This window comes from Grampus griseus (assembly GCF_964374135.1).
Source record: "Grampus griseus genome assembly, chromosome: 21".
Taxonomy (NCBI): Eukaryota; Metazoa; Chordata; class Mammalia; order Artiodactyla; family Delphinidae; genus Grampus; species Grampus griseus.
Window position 1 is genome coordinate 20,401,997 of NC_139015.1, and position 21,562 is coordinate 20,423,558.

Here is a 21,562-nt window from a genome sequence, read left to right on the forward strand (position 1 = left end):
CTTTGTCTCATTCTTTTTTTATTTTATTTTAAATTTATTTTTTATTTTATTTTATTTTTTACACTCAGCTCTCCAAGGTTGGCTCCCCCATGTCTCATTCTTGATCTGTGACCAAAACTTCGGTCACATAACGAACTGGCACATAATGAACTTTCAATAACTATGTGTTGAATAGTTGAATGAATGATTATGAAGAGATAAGGCACCTCCTATAACTTATCAAAAGGTGAGTGAGAGTCAGAAGGACTAGGTCAGTTACAGGAATGTGGTCCAGTATTGCAGGGGGCAGACGTGATGTCCAGTGTAAGGTCATATAGATTTTCCTCCATTACAAACCCCAAAGACTCAGGAAGGGATGCGACAACAAAACTATTTTCATAAAAATTAAATTACCTATAGAACACTAAGAGTACAAAATAATGATAGCATCAGTTCTACACTTTTTGCAGCCAAGAGGGAGAAGGCAGTGGTATGAGGGTTGCCAGTGGCTGGTTCTGGCTGTGACAGTGACAGATAAACATGCCCATGAACATATTCCCTGCCTGGTCAGTGGGACTGGTGGCGTCTTACGTGGAGATCAGTACCTTAACTTCCACTTAGGACCTGTAGAGCGAAGAGTCATCTTGTGGCCTCATTTGAAGCAGAAAAGGAGGAAAATGGTGCCTACTATGTGGGAACCCAGCGTTTGCAGAACACACACACACCACTTTCCGGGGACTTCCCCCAAACTGATATAATCTGCAAAACCCAAGTTACAATGTGCTGACCCATCTAGTGATTTGCAACTGTTGAAGCATATGTGTGTGTGTTTAAGAGTAAAATACAGTATCAACAAAAGATATGGTCCTTATCATTAATGAAGTAAGAGCAGGCACAGACATGTAAGGTCTCAACAACCTCATTGTGTGTGTGTGTCAAAAATGGTGAGGAGATACAATCAGCTAGGCTGATTAAGGAAAGGTTTTTGGAGAAATAGGTAATATATTCTGAAATTGCTAGCATAAATGGGAAAGAAACCACTGAACAAGACCCAAAAGATTGGAAGGAATTTGGAGGTAATAGTCAAAAGAATGACGTGAAGAAAGGAGGTCACAAGTAATAGGAACTATATGAATGTAGTATATAAAATATTTGTGATGGGGACTTCCCTGGTGGCACAGTGGTTAAGAATCTGCCTGCCAACGCAGGGGACATGGGTTCGAGCCCTGGTCCGGGAAGATCCCACATGCTGCAGAGCAACTAAGCCTGTGCATCACAACTACTGATGTTGCACTCTAGAGCCTGTGAGCCACAACTACTGAGCCCGTGTGCCACAACAAATGAAGCCTGTGTGCCTAGAGCCTGTGCTCCGCAACAAGAGAAGCCACTGCAATGAGAATCCCACGCACCGCAATGAAGAGTAGTCCCCACTCTCTGCAACTAGAGAAAAGCCTGCGCACAGCAACGAAGACCCAACGCAGCCAAAAAAAAAAAAAATATATATATATATATATATTTGTGATGGAGGAGATTTTAAATATCCTCTTTGGAAATACATGGTTTTGACTCTTGGTCCTCACCACCTACTGTTTGTTTCTTAAGTGCTCAGAAACTCAACTTCTTCATTCAGAAAAAGTTGGCTAATATTGTCTACTTTTCATGATTATATGAAAGATTTTGAAAGTATATGTAAATGAAAGTTACAATATGATATATGGGAGTTGTAATTAATATTTAGTCCCTTGTGCTCTTCTTACAAATGAGGAAACTGATATCCAAAGAAGTTATTTACCTGAAACCACACAGATATTTGTTGACTAAGACTCAGAATATCTCAGCTCTTGCACATATACTATTTCTACTACATTTCAAATGTGTCTTATCCTTCCACTATTGAAGTATTATGTGCTCACTATGGAAAATTTAGAACCTACTAAAAAATAGATAAATGGAAATATCTCACCAGAATTCTATTACTCACTGTAATAGATTTTGTTATTAAATATATATATATAGTTATTTTTTTCAGTGTTTCTATGGATGGATATTTAAGTTTTTGTTTTTACTTCATGGTGATTTTATTGCCTCCAGCTTAATTAATTAGTATTCTAATGTAAGCATTATTAATGGCACACAGCGTTTCAACTAATGCATACTCCAAGTTTATCGATATTTATTCACATTTATTCAACAGACTATTTCCAAATTTTTACATGGAATTATGCTGTCATAATGTCGAACATGATTTAAAAATAACTGGCACTTAAAGTATTTATTCTTTCTATTCATCTTGTGCCTTTCAATGTATACAACTGGAAGATTTCAGGCCAATATTGAGAGGAACTTGGTAAACGGACAAGCACAGTAGTTTGGAAATAGAAGGGGAAGGGTCAACAGGGTGAGAAAGTGTGGTGAGCAGTGTAACACACATACATGGAAAGGCAGGAGTTAAGAGCTTGTGCTTTGAAGTTCAACACTTTCCAATGTGAGAACTTTGACAAGTTAGTTAAACACCTCGGCCTCAGTTACCTTATCTATACAAGGAGCATACTAATAGATCCTAGCTCCTAGGATTGTTCTCAGGTTTAAATAGCAATCCGGTACAGCCCTGAGAATACGATCTGACAATTAGTGAACACTCAGTGCATATCTGTTATGATTCCCAAAGCTTTAGTAACAAAAAACAGCGTCGGGAATTATAGTTCCAAGTGAAGACAGGATTGAATGATGGCTTCCTTGTTTTAGGAGAAGTTGAAGTGTATGTAAGTATAGAAAGAAAGAAACAGATGGAGAGGGCCGCTGAGAGATAAGTCATCCTTAAACTATCCCTTAGACTGTTTGGGAGAATCATATTCAGAAAAACCTTCTCCTGTTCATTTTCTTATTCCCATTCCACCCTATGGTATGTAGTTCAGTGCTTATTGCCTCGTGGGAAGAGATGTGTTAGCAGAAAGCAGGGAAAAATAGCCTCTTCTGGCTTTTGAAAGAAGACCCAATCCTTTTTAATTTATTTATCTTTTGTCTCTTTTAGCTCTAATCAGGCCTTAATGAATTCAGAGCATAGACAAAATATTTCTGAGAAAAATGCCATAGGCTAGAGTTAGGCTTCTGCCCTGAGACTAAAAATACTTTCCTTGGGCTGGGAGGAGGGAGCCTTGTCACTAACTAGCTGAGTGACTGGACCAGTCACCTAACCTAATTGAAGTTCTATAACTGGATCTATTTTTAAAAGTAGCAGAAATATATGGTGTTTTTTTTCCTTTGTAATATATGATGTCTTTTTAAAAATAAAGGTGCAAAATGTTTTAATTCATTTTAGAGATAGCAGAGCTAAGGATGGTGCACGTGCTCAATGTTCATAGCACCAACATTTACTTAGAAGGAATAATAAAATTTCACCCCCACCTTAACTGACTTTCCCCCAGGAATTTTAGCAAGAGAGAAAGGATAATTCATTAAATTCCATCATCACACCATCATCATTAATACTACTACTACTACCTCTTATAGACATTGAGTTTCTATTATCAAGTTTTACTTTAAATGCAACTCAGTGAAACTTCCAAACTTGAAAATGCTGTGTTAGTCAGTTCGGGCTGCTGTAACAAAATATGATAGACTGGGGCTTCCCTGGTGGCGCAGTGGTTGAGAGTCCACCTGCCGATTCAGGGGACACGGGTTCGTGCCCCGGTCCGGGAAGATCCCACATGCCGCGGAGCGGCTGGGCCCGTGAGCCATGGCCACTGAGCCTGCGCATCCGGAGCCTGTGCTCCGCAACGGGAGAGGCCACAGCAGTGAGAGGCCCGCGTACCGCGAAAAAAATATATATATATGATAGACTGGATGGTTTAACAACAGACATTTATTTCTCATAGTTCTGGAGGCTGGAAATCCAAGATCAAGTTGCTGGACAATTTGGTTCCTGGTGAGGGCCCTCTTCCTCATCGGGTATGCAGATGACTTCCTGCGTGTCCTGTGTCCTCACATGGCAGAGAGAGAGCTCTGATGTCTCTCCCTCTTTTTACAAGGTTTCTAATCCCATCATTATGCCCATGAAGGGTTCCACCTTCATGGCTTCATCTAAATCTAATTATCTCCCAAAGGCCCCCAACTCCAAATACTATCACACTGCAGAGTTAGGGCTTCAAAATATGTATTTGGAATGGGGGAGGGGACATAATTCAATCCATAGCAAATGCTAAAATACTTACATATAAAGTTAAAAAAAAAAACCAAGCAAACTACATTTGGTGACTCCAATATTAAATTCTGTAATAAGTTGGATCTGAAACTAGATTTTGTTTGTATTTGAAAATCTTGATAGAACACACTCTTCCTTTCCTTATTAAAATATGAGTACTAATGTAAAATTGGAACAATATGTCATCTGATTTACTATATTTTGGGTCAAGTGGTGAAAGAACTATTCAGACAACCTGCCAGGTTCTGTTAGGTTACACCCAGAGCTTCACGGTTTAAGACAAACGCAGGCTGAAGCTTTGACTCACAGGCATGTGGTCTGGCTCAAGAATATGCTACATGTTTCTGGAAACACACACACACACACACACACACACACACACACACACACACACGGAACCAAGAAACACAAAAATGTCTTCAGAGAATGAAAGCAGAAACCAGAAACAGTATCTTGTCCTACCAATTTCCACCACCCCTTAGAGAAGCAACCAAGTATTTCCTTTGTGGTTTGCATTTCAAGGAATTTTTAAAACTCAGCAGTAACTAAGTTACTTTCTGTATTATCTCATAATTCTTTTTCTCTCAAGAAATGGATGGATTAACCTTGTGACACCAGTAGGTTGGTAGGTAAGCACAGAAAATGTAGAAAAAGCATTCAAACATGTTATGGGAAAAGAAAAGTAACATACTGGTCAACTCCACATAAGGTTGCAAAACAGTCCTTGGTGCTTTTTGTTTTGTTTTTTTACTTTTAACTTCAATCCCTCAGGTGCCATCATGTTTCATTCGTTTCCCATAAGCCCCAAAGTGTAATTAGAGACCAACTGCTCAATCCCACTCTGTGCGGACTTGCCCTTTGTTCTAAATTACCTACCTTGGTTCTCCCCCAACCCTCCTGCCCACAGTCCACACTAATCAAAATTCCTGTTCCTATGGATAGGAGGGAAAAGATCTAATTAAACTAATGCTTAAATGTGATTCCCTGATAACTTTCCATCCATCTTCTCTCTAGCTCTTAACTGTGTAGTGTTAGGAATAGAATTATAAGTAAGACATGGCCTTGAACTCACAATAGGAAAGTCAGATGTGATTCATCTTAGTAGGCAGGATAGTGACATATATTTGCAATACAGGAAAAACTAGGATTCTGGCAGTGACGTCTCATTAATTTCTAGAATTTATTGTTTCATCTTTCTGGTAGGATAGATGTTCCCTATTTCTTATCTATCTGCTTTCTTCCACCCTGATATTTTTCTTTCAGTTGCAGGGAATGACCTTCCTAAATGTAAGAGATCAGTCTTTAATTTAGAGTATTCCTTTAGCAAATCTCCCTTACAATATTCCCTAAACAAGAGGCATGTTTGAGTAGGGGTATAAATACAGTGTTAAGAGAAAATAAAGACGAGAGTAGCTGCATATAATTTTTGGATCATCTGGGAAGGCATTTACAGAAAAGCAGATACTAGAGTTAAGCCTTAGGATAACACAAATTTGGACAGAAATGTTAAAATGACTTTCACTTAAAATGGAAAACAAAGCAGCACCAAATGCTTACAGGGTGCATGCGTGTCCAAAATTTTTATTTATCAGATTAGAAAGTAATTGTTTCCATTTTCTTTAAATTGTCACAATTATCTTTAAAATCATTAACAACACTAGGCCTTGCTGTAGGTGACAAAAACATCTGTTGTGTTTAATTGATCTTTTTTTTTTCTAATCACTACTTGGAAAAAAACAGATTAATGCTCACAAACCTACTTGATCCACTTAATTTTCTTTTTAACATCTTCTTTGGAGTATAATTGCTTTACAATGTTGTGTTAGTTGCTGCTGTATAACAAAGTGAATCAGCTATACGTATACATATATCCCCATATCTCCTCCCTCTTGTGTCTCCCTCCCACCCTCCCTATCCCACCCCTCTAGGTGGACACAAAGCACCGAGTTGATCTCCCTGTGCTATGCAGATGTTCCCCACAAGCTATCTATTTTACATTGGGTAGTGTATATTTGTCAATGCTACTCTCTCACTTCATCCCAGCTTACCCTTCCCCCTCCCCATGTCCTCAAGTCTATTCTCTATGTCTGCATCTTTATTCCTGTCCTGCCCCTAGGCTTTTTTTTTTTTTTAGATTCCATATATAGGAGTTAGCATACAGTATTTCCTTTACTCTTTCTGACTTACTTCACTCTGTACGACAGTCTCTAAGTCCATCCACCTCACCCCAAATAACTCACTTTCATTTCTTTTTATGGCTGAGTAATATTCCATTGTATATATGTGCCACATCTTCTTTATCCATTCATCTGTTGATGGACACTTAGGTTGCTTCCATGTCCTGGCTATTGAAAATAGAGCTGCAATGAACATTGTGGTACATGACTCTTTTTGCATTATGGTTTTCTCAGGGTATATGCCCAGTAGTGGGATTGCTGGGTCATATGGTAGTTCTATTTTTAGTTCTTTGAGGAACCTCCATACTGTTCTCCATAGTGGCTGTATCAATTTACATTCCCACCAACAGTGCAAGAGGGTTCCCTTTTCTCCACACCCTCTCCAGCATTTATTGTTTGTAGATTTTTTGATGATGGTCATTCTGACCGGTGTGAGGTGATGCCTCATTTTAGTTTTGATTTGCATTCCTCTAATGATTACTGATGTTGAGCATCTTTTCATGTGTTTGTTGACAATCTGTATAACTGCTTTGGAGAAATGTCTACTTAGGTCTTCTGCCCATTTTTGGATTGGGCTATTTGTTTTTTTGATATTGAGCTGCTTGAGCTCAATATTTTCTCCCATTCTGAGGGTTGTCTTTTCGTCTTGTTTATGGTTTCCTTTGCTGTGCAAAAGTTTTGAAGTTTCATTAGGTCCCATTTGTTTATTTTTGTTTTTATTTCCATTTCCCTAGGAGGTGGGTCAAAAAGGATCTTGCTGTGATTTATGTCATAAAGTGTTCTTCCTATATTTTCCTCTAAGAGTTTTAGTGTCTGGTCTTACATTTAGGTCACTAATCCATTTTGAGTTTATATTTGTGTATGGTGTTAGGGAGTGTTCTAATTTCATTCTTTTACATGTAGCTGTCCAGTTTTCCCAGCACCACTTATTGAAGAAGCTGTATTTTCTCCATTGTATATTCTTGCCTCATTTATCAAAGATAAAGTGACCATATGTGCGTGGGTTTATCTCTGGGCTTTCTATCCTGTTCCATTGATCTATATTTCTGTTTTTGTGCCAGTACCATACTGTCTTGATTACTGTAGCTTTGTAGTATAGTCTGAAGTCTGGGAGCCTGATTCCTCCAGCTCCATTTTTCTTTCTCAAGATTGCTTTGGCTATTCGGGGTCTTTTGTGTTTTCACACAAATCGTGAAATTTTTTGTTCTAGTTCTGTGAAATAGGCCACTGGTAGTTTGGTAGGGATTGCATTGAATCTGTAGATTGCTTTGGGTAGTATAGTCATTTTCACAATGTTGATTCTTCCAATCCAAGAACATGGTATATCTCTCCATCTCTTTGTATCATCTTTAATTTCTTTCATCAGTATCTTATAGTTTTCTGCATATAGGTCTTTTGTCTCCTTGAGTAGGTTTATTCCTAGGTATTTTATTCTTTTTGTTGCAGTGGTAAATGGGAGTGTTTCCTTAATTTCTCTTTCAGATTTTTCATCATTAGTATATAGGAATGCAAGAGATTTCTGTGCATTAATTTTGTATCCTGCTACTTTACCAAATTCATTGATTAGCTCTCGTAGTTTTCTGGTAGCATCTTTAGGATTCTCTATGTATAGTATCATGTCATCTGCAAACAGTGACAGTTTTACTTCTTCTTTTCTGGTTTGGATTCCTTTTATTTCTTTTTCTGCTCTGATTGCTGTGGCTAAAACTTCCAAAACTATGTTGAATAATAGTAGTGAGAGTTGATAACATTGTCTTATTCCTGATCTTAGTGGAAATGGTTTCAGTTTTTCACCATTGAGAACAACGTTGGCTGCTGGTTTGTCATATGTGGCCTATTATGTTGAAGTAAGTTCCCTCTATGCCTACTTTCTGGAGGGTTTTTATCATAAATGTTGAATTTTGTCCAAAGCTTTTTCTGCATCTATTGAGATGATCATATGGTTTTTCTCCTTCAGTTTGTTAATATGGTGTATCACATTGATTGATTTGTGTATATTGAAGAATCCTTGCATTCCTGGAATAAACCCCACTTGTTAATCCATTTAATTTTTTAAAAATTTCTTCTAATTCACTTATTCTATTTGCTTATATATCTTGTACATTCTGTGGTTTCTATCCAGTTGGTTTTTAGTAGTAACTATGACTATTATTTGTTCCCATCTAGAAGAAAATCAAATAATCATCTTGGCATGGCTATACAGACATGTGGTAAAATAATTTTTCTTACATGCAAATTTTTGAGCATACATGCTAGTGACAGAAGACTCTTCTCTCAAGAGCTTCAGTATCATCAGACTGGTTTCCTTGATGCATAGCCCAAAGAAAACAGTCCTGGGGTCCATCACTCAGGGGATTCTATCTCCAAGTTCAATGTGTCTGTTGCTCAAGATGACTTTGCATGTTTTTGTCCTAACTTTAAAGTCAAATGTCTGTGTTTTTGATAGTTCACACTTTCTTCTCAAAACCCAAAATATTATTTTAACTCATTAAAAATCTTGCAGCTCAGCAAGGTCCCAAATAAAATAGCTACTGTGTTTTTCTGATTCATTTGTCTACACAAGAACTTGGCAACTGTAATTGACACTCCATTTTGACCCACAAATAACTAATATAAAGAGAGGAAACTCTATTATATTTTATTCCACAATAGGATTATTTTCGCAGTGAAATTCAGCCTTCCAACATAAGGAAGAGAAGAAACCTATTATGACAGATGTTTTACAAACTCTTTCAAATTATTTTTCTAACATTTGAATTTTGGCAAAGCTTTTGCTCTATTCTGCCCAACATACTTTCCTCCAACTTAAAATGAGATATATAATTTCATGAAAACATTAATTTTAAAGTTAAAAATTTTTTTTCTTTTCTCATACAAAATGGAAAACTGTTCAGTGAAATTCACGAAAGAAAACACTCTTGAGTGTTGCTTTATCCAAGAAAATAATTAAGACCAGGCTGTAGAAGTGATACTATATAAATGTGAACGTGTCCTATTGGATACTGAATAGAATATCAACATTTTTCTAGAGTTTGAGAAAGAAATACATCTTTTCGGTCCTAATTGTGTTCTTTACTTCTAATGGCATACATATCACTTCTATCAAGGCTGATAAGCATAAGTGAAATAGTGACTTCTATTGGATACTGAAACAGGCACATGCACAGATATGTTTACACTTTAAAATTGGCTGGATTCAATTGTCAGAGCTTTAGCGAATACCTAGCTAATACTGATTGCAAATATAAGTGATTATCCTACTGGTATGTAGAGTTTAAACTGGATAATGCTTAAATATTCCAGGAGCAGGGTGACCTCTATTCCAAGAAAATATTAGGCTGCTCAGTGGGAATCCATTGAAACTAAGGGCTCTGTAAAGATATATCTCTAGTTTATATATAATGGACGCTACTTCATTCCTGTTTGACAGAATAGTGGTGAAAATTTTCCAGTTCTCTGGATTTTGATCAGATACTTCATCTATAAAAACATTACCAAAAAAACAAAAAAATAAAACCCCACACATTCTTTTCAAATGCGCCTACCAAAATGGACCATATGTTTGGCCATAAAACAAGTCTCAATAAATCAAAAAAACTCAAATTATCCATAGTATGTTCTCCAATCATAATGAAATTAAATTAGAAGTCAATAAGAAAGATAACAAAAAAACAGCAAATCATTAACCCTTTTGATCATAGATGCAAAAATTCTTAAAAAACATTTTAGCAAGTTAAATTCAATAATATATGAGATAATAATACATCATGACAAAGTATGATTTATTCCAGGAACGTAAGATTTGTTTAACGTTTGAAAATCAATTGATGAGGGGCTTCCCTGGTGGCGCAGTGGTTAAGAATCCGCCTGCCAATGCAGGGGACACAGGTTCGAGCCCTGGTCCCGGAAGATCCCACATGTCACGCAGAGCAACTAAGCCTGTGCACCACAACTACTGAGCCTGAGGTTTAGAGCTCGCGAGCCACAACTACTGAAGCCCGTGCGCCTAGAGCCCATGCTCCGCAACAAGAGAAGCCACCGCGATGAGAGGCCCATACACCACAACAAAGAGCAGCCCCTGCCCGGCACAACTAGAGAAAGCCTGTGCACAGCAACAAAGACCCATTGCAGCCAAAAATAAATTAAAAATACAATAACTAAATTAAAAAAAAGAAAATCAACTGATGAAATGCACCACTATTAACAGACTGAAAAAAGAAAAACTTCATACAGACTAAAAAAGAAAAATCTTATTCAGAAAAATATTTTGGGATTACACTACCCTTTCCTGATTTTAAAAAGAAAAAACTCTCAGCAAACTAGTAATAAAGCAGGGAAGGGTTTCTCAACCTCAACATTGTCGACATTTTGGTCAGATAATTATTTCCTGTGGGAAGCTGACATTTTGGGTCAGATAATCATTTGTTGTGGGAAGCTGTGTTGTACATTGCAGTATGTTTTGCAGCCAGAAGCACCACTCTGCCCCAGTTGTGACGACCAAAAATATCTCCAAACATCTCCAAACGTTCATATTAAACAAAACCACTCCCAGTGGAATGGTTTGGAATGGAGGGAAATTCCTTCACCTGATAAAGGACATCTATTTATAAAAAATCCTTGCAGTTTATATCATAATTAATAGTAAAAAAACACATGCTTTTTTCCTTAGATCCAAGACAACATGAGACTGTCCACTTTCACTAATGTTATTCAGCATTGTAATGCAGATTCTAGCCGGTGGAATAAAACAAAAACAAAGAGAAATCAAAAGTGTTCAAACTGAAAAAGAAGAAGCAAAACTGTCTTATTCACATACAACATTATCTATGTAGGAAATCTTAGGGATCATCAAAAAGCTACTGGAGGGATTTCCCTGGTGGTCCAGCAGTTAAGACTCTGCACTTCTACTGCAGGGGGTGTGGGTTCGATCCCTGATCGGGGAATTAAGATGCCACATACCCCGAGGTGCGGCCAAAAATTTTTAAAAAGAAAATTATTTTTTTAAAAAAGCTACTGGAAAAGAGAAAGACAAATACTGTATACTAACACATATATATGGAATTTAAGAAAAAAAAAAATGTCATGAAGAACCTAGGGGTAAGACAGGAATAAAGACACAGACCTACTAGAGAATGGACTTGAGGATATGCGGAGGGGGAAGGGTAAGCTGTGACAAAGCGAGAGAGAGGCATGGACATATATACACTACCAAACGTAAGGTAGATAGCTAGTGGGAAGCAGCCGCATAGCACAGGGAGATCAGCTCGGTGCATTGTGACTGCCTGGAGGGGTGGGATAGGGAGGGTGGGAGGGAGGGAGACGCACGAGGGAAGAGATATGGGGACACGTGTATAATTGATTCACTTTGTTATAAAGCAGAAGCTAACCCACCATTGTAAAGCAATTATACTCCAATAAAGATGTAAAAAAAAAAAAAAAGCAAAGAAGTCAATGTCAGATCTGCCTGAGTTAGTTTAATAATGACATTCTACACTTCCAGTGTAGAGTGAATTCATAGAAATAATGCTATTAATTGTGGTACTATAATCAGGAAAACTTTAAAATTAGAGAAAGGAATACCACTACCAGAAATATGTATGCTATTTATTTCATAGCCTTCTATTTCTTCTGTGTAGATACAATAACCTCTCATTATCTGAAAATACTAATTAAAATTTTGTAGAAATCTCAAAAAAAAAAAGCTACTGGTGTTAGTGAGTTTTGCAAGTTTGCAGGATGCAAATCCATGTACAAAAATGAATTGTGTTCTATGTAATAGCAATAAACAATTAGAAATGGAATTTTTAGAAAATACCATTTACAATAGTCTCAAAGATATGAAATACTTAGAGATAAATGTGACAAAAAACGTGCAAGACTATTACAGTGAAAAGTAGAAAACACTGGTAAGAGAAATTAAAAACCTAAATAAAAGAAGAGACAGTGTTCATGAAACAGAAGACAATATTATTAAGATGTTAATTCTCTTCCAAACTGATCAAAATCCCAACAGGCATTTTTTTTTTTTAAACTTTTTGGCCGAGCTGTGTGGCATATGGGATCTTAGCTCCCTGACCAGGGATCGAACCTGTGCCCCCTGCAGTGGAAGCTCACAGTCTTAATTGCTGGACTGTCAGGGAAGTCCTCCAAGAGGCATTTTTGTAGAAATGGATGAGCTGCTTCTAAAATTCATATAGAAGTGCAATGGTCCTAGATTATCCAAACAACTCTGAAAAAGAACAGTTAGAATATTTACACTACTTGATTTCAAAACTTACTGTAAAGCTACAATAATCAGTATGATGTGGTATTACATAAGAGATAAACAAATAGGTCAGTGGAACTGAATAGAGAGTCTAGTAATAGAACCACACATATTTGGTCAATTGATTCTTGTTAAAGAGACAAAGACAATTCTGTGGAGGAAGACTGTTACAGTGGTGCTGCAGCAATTGGGTATCCTCATTCAAAAAACAACAACAGAAAACAAACTTCAATCCATACTCTCACTATGGCATATAAAAAATTAACTCTAAATGTATCAAAGAACCTAAACATAAACTCTAAAACCAAAAATTTCTAGTATAAAATATAAGAGAAAATCTTTGTGATCTTAGATAAGGCAATGAAACCTAATTTCTTTGCCTTGAGACAAGAAACACAACTCATAAAAGAAAAAGGTCATTAATTTTTTTTCACTTATCAAAATTAAGAACTAACTTTACAAAAGGCACTGTTAAAAAAAAATGAAAAGACAAGTGAAACTGGGAAAAAACATTTGCAAATCACCTGATAAAGACGTATGCAGAGGGCTTCCCTGGTAGCAGAGTAGTTGAGAATCTGCCTGCCAATGCAGGGGACACGGGTTTGAGCCCTGGTCCAGGAAGATCCCACATGCCGTGGACCAACTAAGCCCGTGCACCACAACTACTGAACCTGCACTCTAGAGTCCGTGAGCCACAGCTACTGAGCCTGTGTGCCACAACTACTGAAGCCTGCGTGCCTAGAGCCGGTGCTCCACAACAAGAGGAGCCACCTCAGTGAGAAGCCCCGTCTGGCTGCAACTAAAGAAAGCCCGTGCGCAGCAATGAAGACCCAAAGCAGACAAAAATGAATAAATAAATAAATTTATTTAAAAAAAAAAAGACGTATGCAGAATATACAAAGTTCTCTCTAACTCAATAATAAGGAGACCACAACCTAATTTTTAAATGGATAAAACATTTGGACAGGCATTCCCTCAAAGACATACTGATAATAAGCACAGGAAAAGAAGATGCCCCCAAATTATTAATTATTAGGAAAATGCAAATGAGATATGACTACACATCTATCAGAAGGGCTAAAATTAAAGAAACTGATCATATTGTGTTGGCACGCATATGGGACAATAAAAATTTCAGGAACTTCTGGTGGAAATATAAAATGGAAGACCTACTTTAGCAAACAGTTTGACAGTTCCTGAAAAAGTGTAAAATATGCCTATCAAATGACGCTGCCATTCATTCCTAAGTATTTATCCGAGGAAATGAAAGAATATGTGCATAAAAAGGCTTGTTCATGAATGTTTATAGCAGCTTTATTTGTAATGGTCAAATAACTGTCCCAATGTTATTGTCCCAAATGCCCATTAATAGGTCAATGGATTAAAAAGATTGTGGTATATCCGTACAATGGAACCCTACTCAGCAATAAAAAATGGACCATTGATACATGCAAGAGCATGGACGGATCTCAAATAATTATGCTAAATGAAAGAAGCCAGAAGAAACTGCATGCATGTGATTTCATGTAAATAAATGTCTAGAAAATTTAAACTCATCTGCAGTAACAGAAAGCAGATCAGTATTTGTTTGGGGGTGGAGAGGGAGAAAAGAGCAAAAGAGAAAGATGACGAAGAGACAACTTTGAGGTAATGGATATGTTCATTATTTTGATTACAGTGATGGTATCACAGGAATATGCATTTGTCAAAAGCAACCAAACTGTGTACTTTAAATGCATGCTGTTTATTGTGTCAATTATATCTCAGTAAAAATATTAAAAATACACTTGAGAAATGCCAAAAGCAACTGAAATCTAGAAGAATTGAGAGATGAATTGAAAAATAAAAGTGAAGAAATTAGCAGAAGGACTCAGAACCAGAAAACAATAGCAAATATATACTATCTGAAGATGAAATACAAAAGCAATAAAATGATAGAAAAGCGAATGCACAGTGCCACGGGAGAAAGCCCTTCTGCACCTGCTGTACCAGGTGTCATCAGAGAAAAAACAGGAGGTAGGGAAATACAAAGAACCACAAGGACAAGCATATCTGCAAAATTTTTGTGGTTTTATTCCTTAGATATCATCTATTCAACCAATTATTTATTACGGGTATAATTTTTTTTTTCCGGCCGCACCACTTAGCATATGGGATCTTAGTTCTGAGACCAGGAATGGAACCTGTGCCCCCTGCAGTGGAAGCTCAGAGTCTTAACCACTGGACCGCCAGGGAAGTCCCTATTATGTATATAATTTTTATATGACTAAGAACAACAAAAAGTAATTGTAAATTGAATAGCAATGAAAACCATAATAGTGGCTAGCTGAGATTTGCTGAGTGCCTAACTGAATCATGATATTGAATATCCACTAAAGTTTTCACATGTATCATACTCCTATCCAAAATCAGTCTCTGTACTCCACATTCTTAGTACTCTTCTCCTCCTCAAAATTTCACTCCAACATTTCTCCACTCTCTTGCCTACAACATCTTTCCTCTCCCTTTGGGAGGATGTCATGCTGATTTTAAAAAGCAAAACAAAAAATTTGCAAAAATACTGTCATTCTCCCATCCTAATAGAAATTTCTCATATCCCAGACAGTTATCATGCCATTTCCGTGCTTTCCTTTGCAGTAAAATTTCAAGGGTTGACTCTACTTGTGTCTTCAATTCCTTTCCTCAAATTCTCTTTTAAAGCATGCTAATTAGGCTTTTGTCCATATGATTCTCTGAACTTGTTCCTGTCATTATCAACAGTGACTTCTACATCATTAAATCCAATGTCCAGTTAGTTCTTTCTACTCTTGCTTTCTCCATTTACAGTACAGTTAGTCTCATGGCGATCTCATTGTCTTTTGCTTTAAATTCCAACTATATGTTTAAGACTCCCAAACTTATTTCTCCAGCTCCAAACTCCTTTCCAAACTTGAATTCGTGTATCCAACTGCCTCCTTGACACGCCTATTAGAAATGTTTAACAGATCTCAAATGTCATATGTTCAAAACTAAAATTCTGGTCTCTACCATGCAAAACTAGCTTCATCTCCAGGCTTCTCTTTTTCAGCTGATGGTAACCCCATCCTTGAGTTACTCAAGAAGCTTTTTCAACTCCTTCTTTTCTTCTTATGTAGCAAATCTAATTCTTCAGGAAAGACCAAAAAAAAGGATACCTTTCTCATCACCTCCATCTGAGCCATCCACTTCTTTCACCTGGATTTCCATAGTAACCTCCTAACTGGTCTCCCTGCTTTGGCCCTTAACTCCTTTTACCTTATCCTTAACACAGCAGCCACAGTAACCCCATTAGAATGTAAAGCAGACCTTGCCACTCAGCCTTGCCAGGGCTCCACTTTTAACTCAGAGTCAAAGTCAAAGTCCTTCCAGGATACCACCTAACATGCTTCTCCTCACCACCCTGAGCACATCTTCTTTTTCTTTACCCTTTTCTCCTTCTATCCCAGCCTCACTGATTCCCGTGCTACTTTTGGAAACTGCCAGGCACACTCCTTTTTTAGGACCTTGTTTACTCTGCTTGGAACTCTGTGACTCCCAGATATCTATATGGCCATCTCCCTCCCCTTTTAAAACTTTTTACTAAAAAGTCCCTCAGAGAGACCTCCCTTGATATCTCTTATTTAATTCTGTAACACGATTGCCCCTCACTCCCCATATCCTTTATTATGCTATGCACTTTTCTGTTTTCCCTAGTAATTATCCGTATACTAGATAATTTACATATTTATTATGTTTCTTGTGGATTACCCATCCTCTACCCTCCATTTAAGCTCCATGAGGGCAAAGCTCTTTCGTTTCTCTGTCTGGTGGTGTTTAATGATGTATCCCAAGTGCATAGAATAGTACTATGTATAGTAAATACTCAGTAAATATTACTTGAATGTGTGGATGGATATTAGGTATGTTCATTTGGTATGTATACTGAGGCTTTCCAATGGTTCCATTTTAAAGGGACAAAGATGAAAAGTATACTTGTATTTTAACAGAAATTGAACAGATATTCCTTCAAGGCTACAAGCCCTTGTAACAAGTTCATGACCCTTGTCCCTTCCCTCCCACCCCACCCCCCAGTGGTAGACTGAGAATGCTGCCCTGTATTCCGTAGTAGAGTATAGGATAAGGAGTCAGGTGGAATGACTCTCAAAGGGTAGACCTTTAACTGGAGCAAAAATTTTATGAGATGAAGGAATCTGGACACAGATAGTTTCACCTCTTTTTCCAGGCGAACAGAGGGTGTAAGCGATAATGTGTAAGAACAATAAGAACATTTGAAAGGACAATAGGAGAAGCTAGAGTGAGCATGAGCTCTCAGCCTAAAGTGAAGAGGAAACATTTTTTGGATAGACTGAAGATACAGGGAAACGAGAATTTCAGAGAACAATATGGTAACATTAACAAGGATGCTGAAGAGTACTGCATGGCGATGTTAGCGTACGTTTTCATATAGAACAAATCTTTGTGTGATATAGAACGAACCTCCACTTCCACTAGCTGGGCACACCTAGCCTTCTCTAAAACATCCTTCATGGCTTGGAATCTTCATGCTTCTGAGAATATCCTGGCCCTTTTGAATAGGCAGGGAGATTCTTCAGTTTCTGAGATCATATACAGTCTAGTGTCTGTGCCAATGTAACTTTTTTTTAACTACTTGCTAAGTTTATGTTTTCATTTCTATTTGAAATTTATCAAGATACTTTTTTCATAGCTATTCTTGAGTTGTAATAATTTTCAATGAAGGGGAGCAACGTACATAAAAATCCAAGAAGTAGGTGTAACCGGTTTGGGAGAATTTATATGATTTTGATCCTTTTGTTAGTTTAACATCCAACTTAATTGTGTTCCTTTAATAAATTCTTCTGGATGAATACTAAATGTTTAGCAAAAGTGGGGTGTCAAAAGGTTGCAAATTTGATCAAAAAACTAGTATGCAGATTATTAAATAAAAATTACAAAATTGTATTTTTTCCTATGTGGGTATATGTCTATCAAAATGAAACTGTTGGAAGAAAGTACACATAAATATTACTGAAAAAATAACTAGAAATCTGTCAAATACATTCTATTTTTATTGCTTTGACACACATGTGGTAACTCTAATAAACTGCAAGCAAAGTTTTTAAACAGATTTTTGAAGGATCAGTTTTCGTAGACAAAGTGTTCCTGCATGTATTACACTAACTGTACTTGCATGGACACTTCTAAAGTGCTTTAAAGGCATTCCATCTCTCTATATATTAATTTTAAATTAATTACTATTAAGACAGTATTTTTTCATTAAAACAGAAAGAATAAAAGCCTACTTACACCCACAATATCACAAATGTTAAATGTGAGTGCTGAATTAATGATGCTTGCTACTCAATTCATAAAGAATAAGATATTTCTTTCAAAGGATACGTCCCACTTTGCACAGTCAAAATGTTGTTGGACTATTTTAGAGTCATCGAACAATTCTGTAAAAGTGCAGATTCAAACTTCCTAAAGGTGGCTGGGGATTAGATAGTGGTTACTATCAATCATAGCCAGTGTTTACTATTTAGATCCCAGTACAGGGGAAGAAAGTTGATCTTCACAATAGCTTCTAATCCTCATTCTACAATTCCTTTTTCTTTAAAAAAAATAAAGTACCTAATCGTTCCACCAATAAAATTGTTCCAAATGCATATATTTAACTGAGCTCAACAGACAGACAGATTCTTCAGGAAAACAATCATAGAAAAGAGATGTAAACATGAAAAGGGCAATAATTTAAATGGTAAAAATAATTCTAGTTAACAATGAATACTGAACCAGCCATGAAGTCTAATGACTTGACATGGACTATTATCTCTAATTTTGAAAAACCCTTAGATCCAGAGGCTAAAACTGAGGTTTATGCAGGCAAAGTAATTTGCATGGGGTCATCATGATTGTTAGTTTTGGAGCCAGACTCCTTTCCTGATACTTTGTTTTCAACTTTTTAACTGCCTCTATACCATATTTTATTAGCTGATCAAGTATAGAGTAATAGGCAAACATTTAAGGGAGTTATGTATGGAGATTTACAAGCGGAAAGGAGAAGAGGACAAATATTTTGGACCCCTTCTATGTGCCTGACACTATGTTAAATATTTAGGAAACGATCTCATTAGTTATCTTTATACTCATATTTGGTAAAGCCTTTATGAGAATATAAGTTCTGGGGTTTGTTTGGAGTCAGGCAACTGAAGGATGAAAAATAAATAAGAGTGATTAAAGATTTGGGAAGTATTCCTTCTAATAATAGAATAAATCATGAAGTCTTATTTGTTTAGAGAAGAGAACGTTAAGGAGAAAATTACTAATAAGAGTGTCTAGATATCTAAAAAAGCATTTATAAATCTCTGTGAATAGGGTTTTGTTGTTTCCTCAGGCCAATATAAACAGAAACAAGGCTAAATTATACAAGGGGGGGTGGGGATTATAGTACTCATGAGAAGAATCTAGCTAAGAAGAATTAGCAGAGTGCGAATGTTCTAGCCCTCTATATACCAGAGGCAGGGCTAGAGGCAGATAGGGCTAGAGATATACAAGTTATTTTAGGAAAGAACTTACATCAATTCTCATTCCATTCTGCTCCAGTGTTTTCCTAAGGGAAAGAAATATAATTTATAAATATATCTGTATATAAAGTTAATCCTGTTTTCCAATCTGGGAGTTATGTGGAATTGTCCCTATTTATAAGGAGGAATCTGAAACTCAGAGAGTTTAAGAAGTCTTCCCAATTTCACACAGCAATTAAGTGAGAGTCAAGAGAGACAGTTGGACTCAGGGAGTTAGAATCAGAAAATTTGGGTTCCAGTGTAGACTTGGCCACTCCATCATTTGATTGTGAGAAAATTACTTCCATAAATTTCTAATACTTTATCTGTAAAATAAAAATAAGAATACATACAACGATAGTTGGGAAGATTAAATGAGCAGTAGTTTCAGTGGAATTATTCCGAGTATGAACATAAATAACTCTTTAAAGAATTTATGAAATTATGGACTTCCTTCTTGCCATGTGGTTGAAGGTTAACTTAAAGGAATCTAAATGCTCATTTTTTAATCAGTAACGTTTTTTGACATAAACTTCTAAAAATTGTTTCTGCCTCCATGTCTTTATTTGAATGCTTCTCATCTGAAAAATCAATGTATAATATGTCATTCTTGCCATTTAACCAAATTTAACATATAAACCACATATTAAACATTAAGTTTAATATTTCTAGTAGTCCATGCTTTGCACTAATTTCGAGAGATTTTCTTCTCCAATAAGAAAAGAAATAATGGCTATAACATAGTACTTCTCTGAGTTATCACCTACTCAGTATTCTCAGGAAGTACTCAAAAGATGATCATTGCAATATCTAGGTGTCTGTCAGCCTTTATAAAAATTAGAGCCAACTGAGAATAAACATGAATAATGAAAACTGATTACAATTTCAGAGATGTACAGCATAGATCTTAGGGCTAACAGGTTTACTATTTCTTGTACCTCTTTATATGTTACTCATTTATCATATTGAAATTGGAATTGTTCTTGTGCCTCCCATTATTGGAAATCTCTGGATATTTGCAAGCCCCATGTAGACCCAATAATCAGATTAATCTGGTCACTAATCACTGAAAGAAATGCCTAAGTCATAAACAGCAAGAGAATCCATTGATTGTAAAGGGAGACATTACTGAGCAGTTTCAACCAAGCAAGATAGTTAAACTCAGAGATGCTGTTTCCTGTTTCTCTGGTATAAACAACCAGGCTGCTCCACTGGCCTCTCCACAACCTGGATGTCCCAAAGCCACATCTCTCTTCTTTCCTTCCACTTTCCCTAAAGAGAATTCTGGGTCATAAAGGAAGGAGAATTGGTGCAACTTCTTTCCTGAAACGACTTGAGCTTCCTCTGCGTTTATATTTGTGTCATCTTATTATAAGACGAGCGAACATCTATTATTAATTGATGTACTAATTAAAGCCATACTTGCAGTTTCCATTAGCTTATTCCCTAAATTCTCCAGAGTTGGCTGTCTGGTTTTAATCAAAACCAAATGGTAGTCCAAGTTCCCAGCCCTGAGCAGCTAGGAGGAAGTCATCCAGTGGAGGCACAAGAAAGCAGAAAAGATAAACAGACGATAGTTCACAACATTTGTGTTGGAGGAAGGATGCAGATATTGTGAGCTGATTTAGAGTGATTCGGGCACTCTGTCCTGCTGGATGGAAGCAGTTGCAAGTGGTTAATGTCAGCAAGATTGTAATAGGATCAAGATGGAGTCTGTCTTCTGCTTTTCCAGCACTAGATGTGTGTAACTGGAAGATTCTGACCAGAGGCAATGCTGCCTATGCCATGACACAAACTACTTTAATTCCGGGAAGGATTCTTGGGGTCGGAGAGATCTGGGAGAAAACGTTCTATTTGCTGGATTCCTAGGATTTTACTTACAGACCTTCTCAGGTACGGTATATCAGGCTGCAGCATTTTAAATGAAGGAGCGTTAAAAAGGCTTTCAAATTTAGAAGAATTACGGTATTAAAACTAACTGCATCTTGCTCCCTTAAAAGATCTTTTGAAAGGAGCACTGCAAAGGTATTTTGCTTACATTGTGTGTATACATTGAATAAAGTGGAAAAGTTGTAGAGGAAGGAGAGAACGATGTTTTCTTTCTTTCTTTTTCTTTCATAAGCAGTGTGGGATAGAAAAAGCTCACGGCTTTATGACTCTCCAGCTAATCACCTCAAGGGTTTTGACAAACTCACTTAAGTTCTGTGTAAAATCAGAACTCCTAAATCGCCTGGGCGGGCCTCTGCTCTGCCCCCCTCCCCTCCTCTCAGTTCAGTCTTTCTCACATGCACACCACTCAGAGGCAGGAAATGCTTCCCAGGCAATCTGGGCCTGGTTGTGGAGGCCCCTTTTGCAAAACATC

The 21,562-nt window shown here is 37.0% G+C and overlaps 1 protein-coding gene and 1 long non-coding RNA gene across 2 annotated transcripts in view; one reads left to right on the plus strand and one right to left on the minus strand.

Annotated features, from left to right (window-relative positions):
- LOC309838986 overlaps positions 1–21,562 on the minus strand; it is a 50,781-nt gene that overhangs the window by 23,782 nt on the left and 5,437 nt on the right. The window contains exon 2 of the long non-coding RNA XR_014298438.1: positions 19,214–19,247. This is a non-coding gene — a long non-coding RNA (uncharacterized lncRNA). The remainder of the gene's footprint in view (positions 1–19,213; positions 19,248–21,562) is intronic.
- Positions 20,866–21,562, plus strand: part of DLC1 (DLC1 Rho GTPase activating protein) — a 401,322-nt gene continuing 400,625 nt past the window's right edge. Inside the window, exon 1 of the mRNA XM_082680447.1 lies at positions 20,866–21,093. The gene's annotated coding sequence lies outside the window, so the exon portion shown is untranslated. The remainder of the gene's footprint in view (positions 21,094–21,562) is intronic.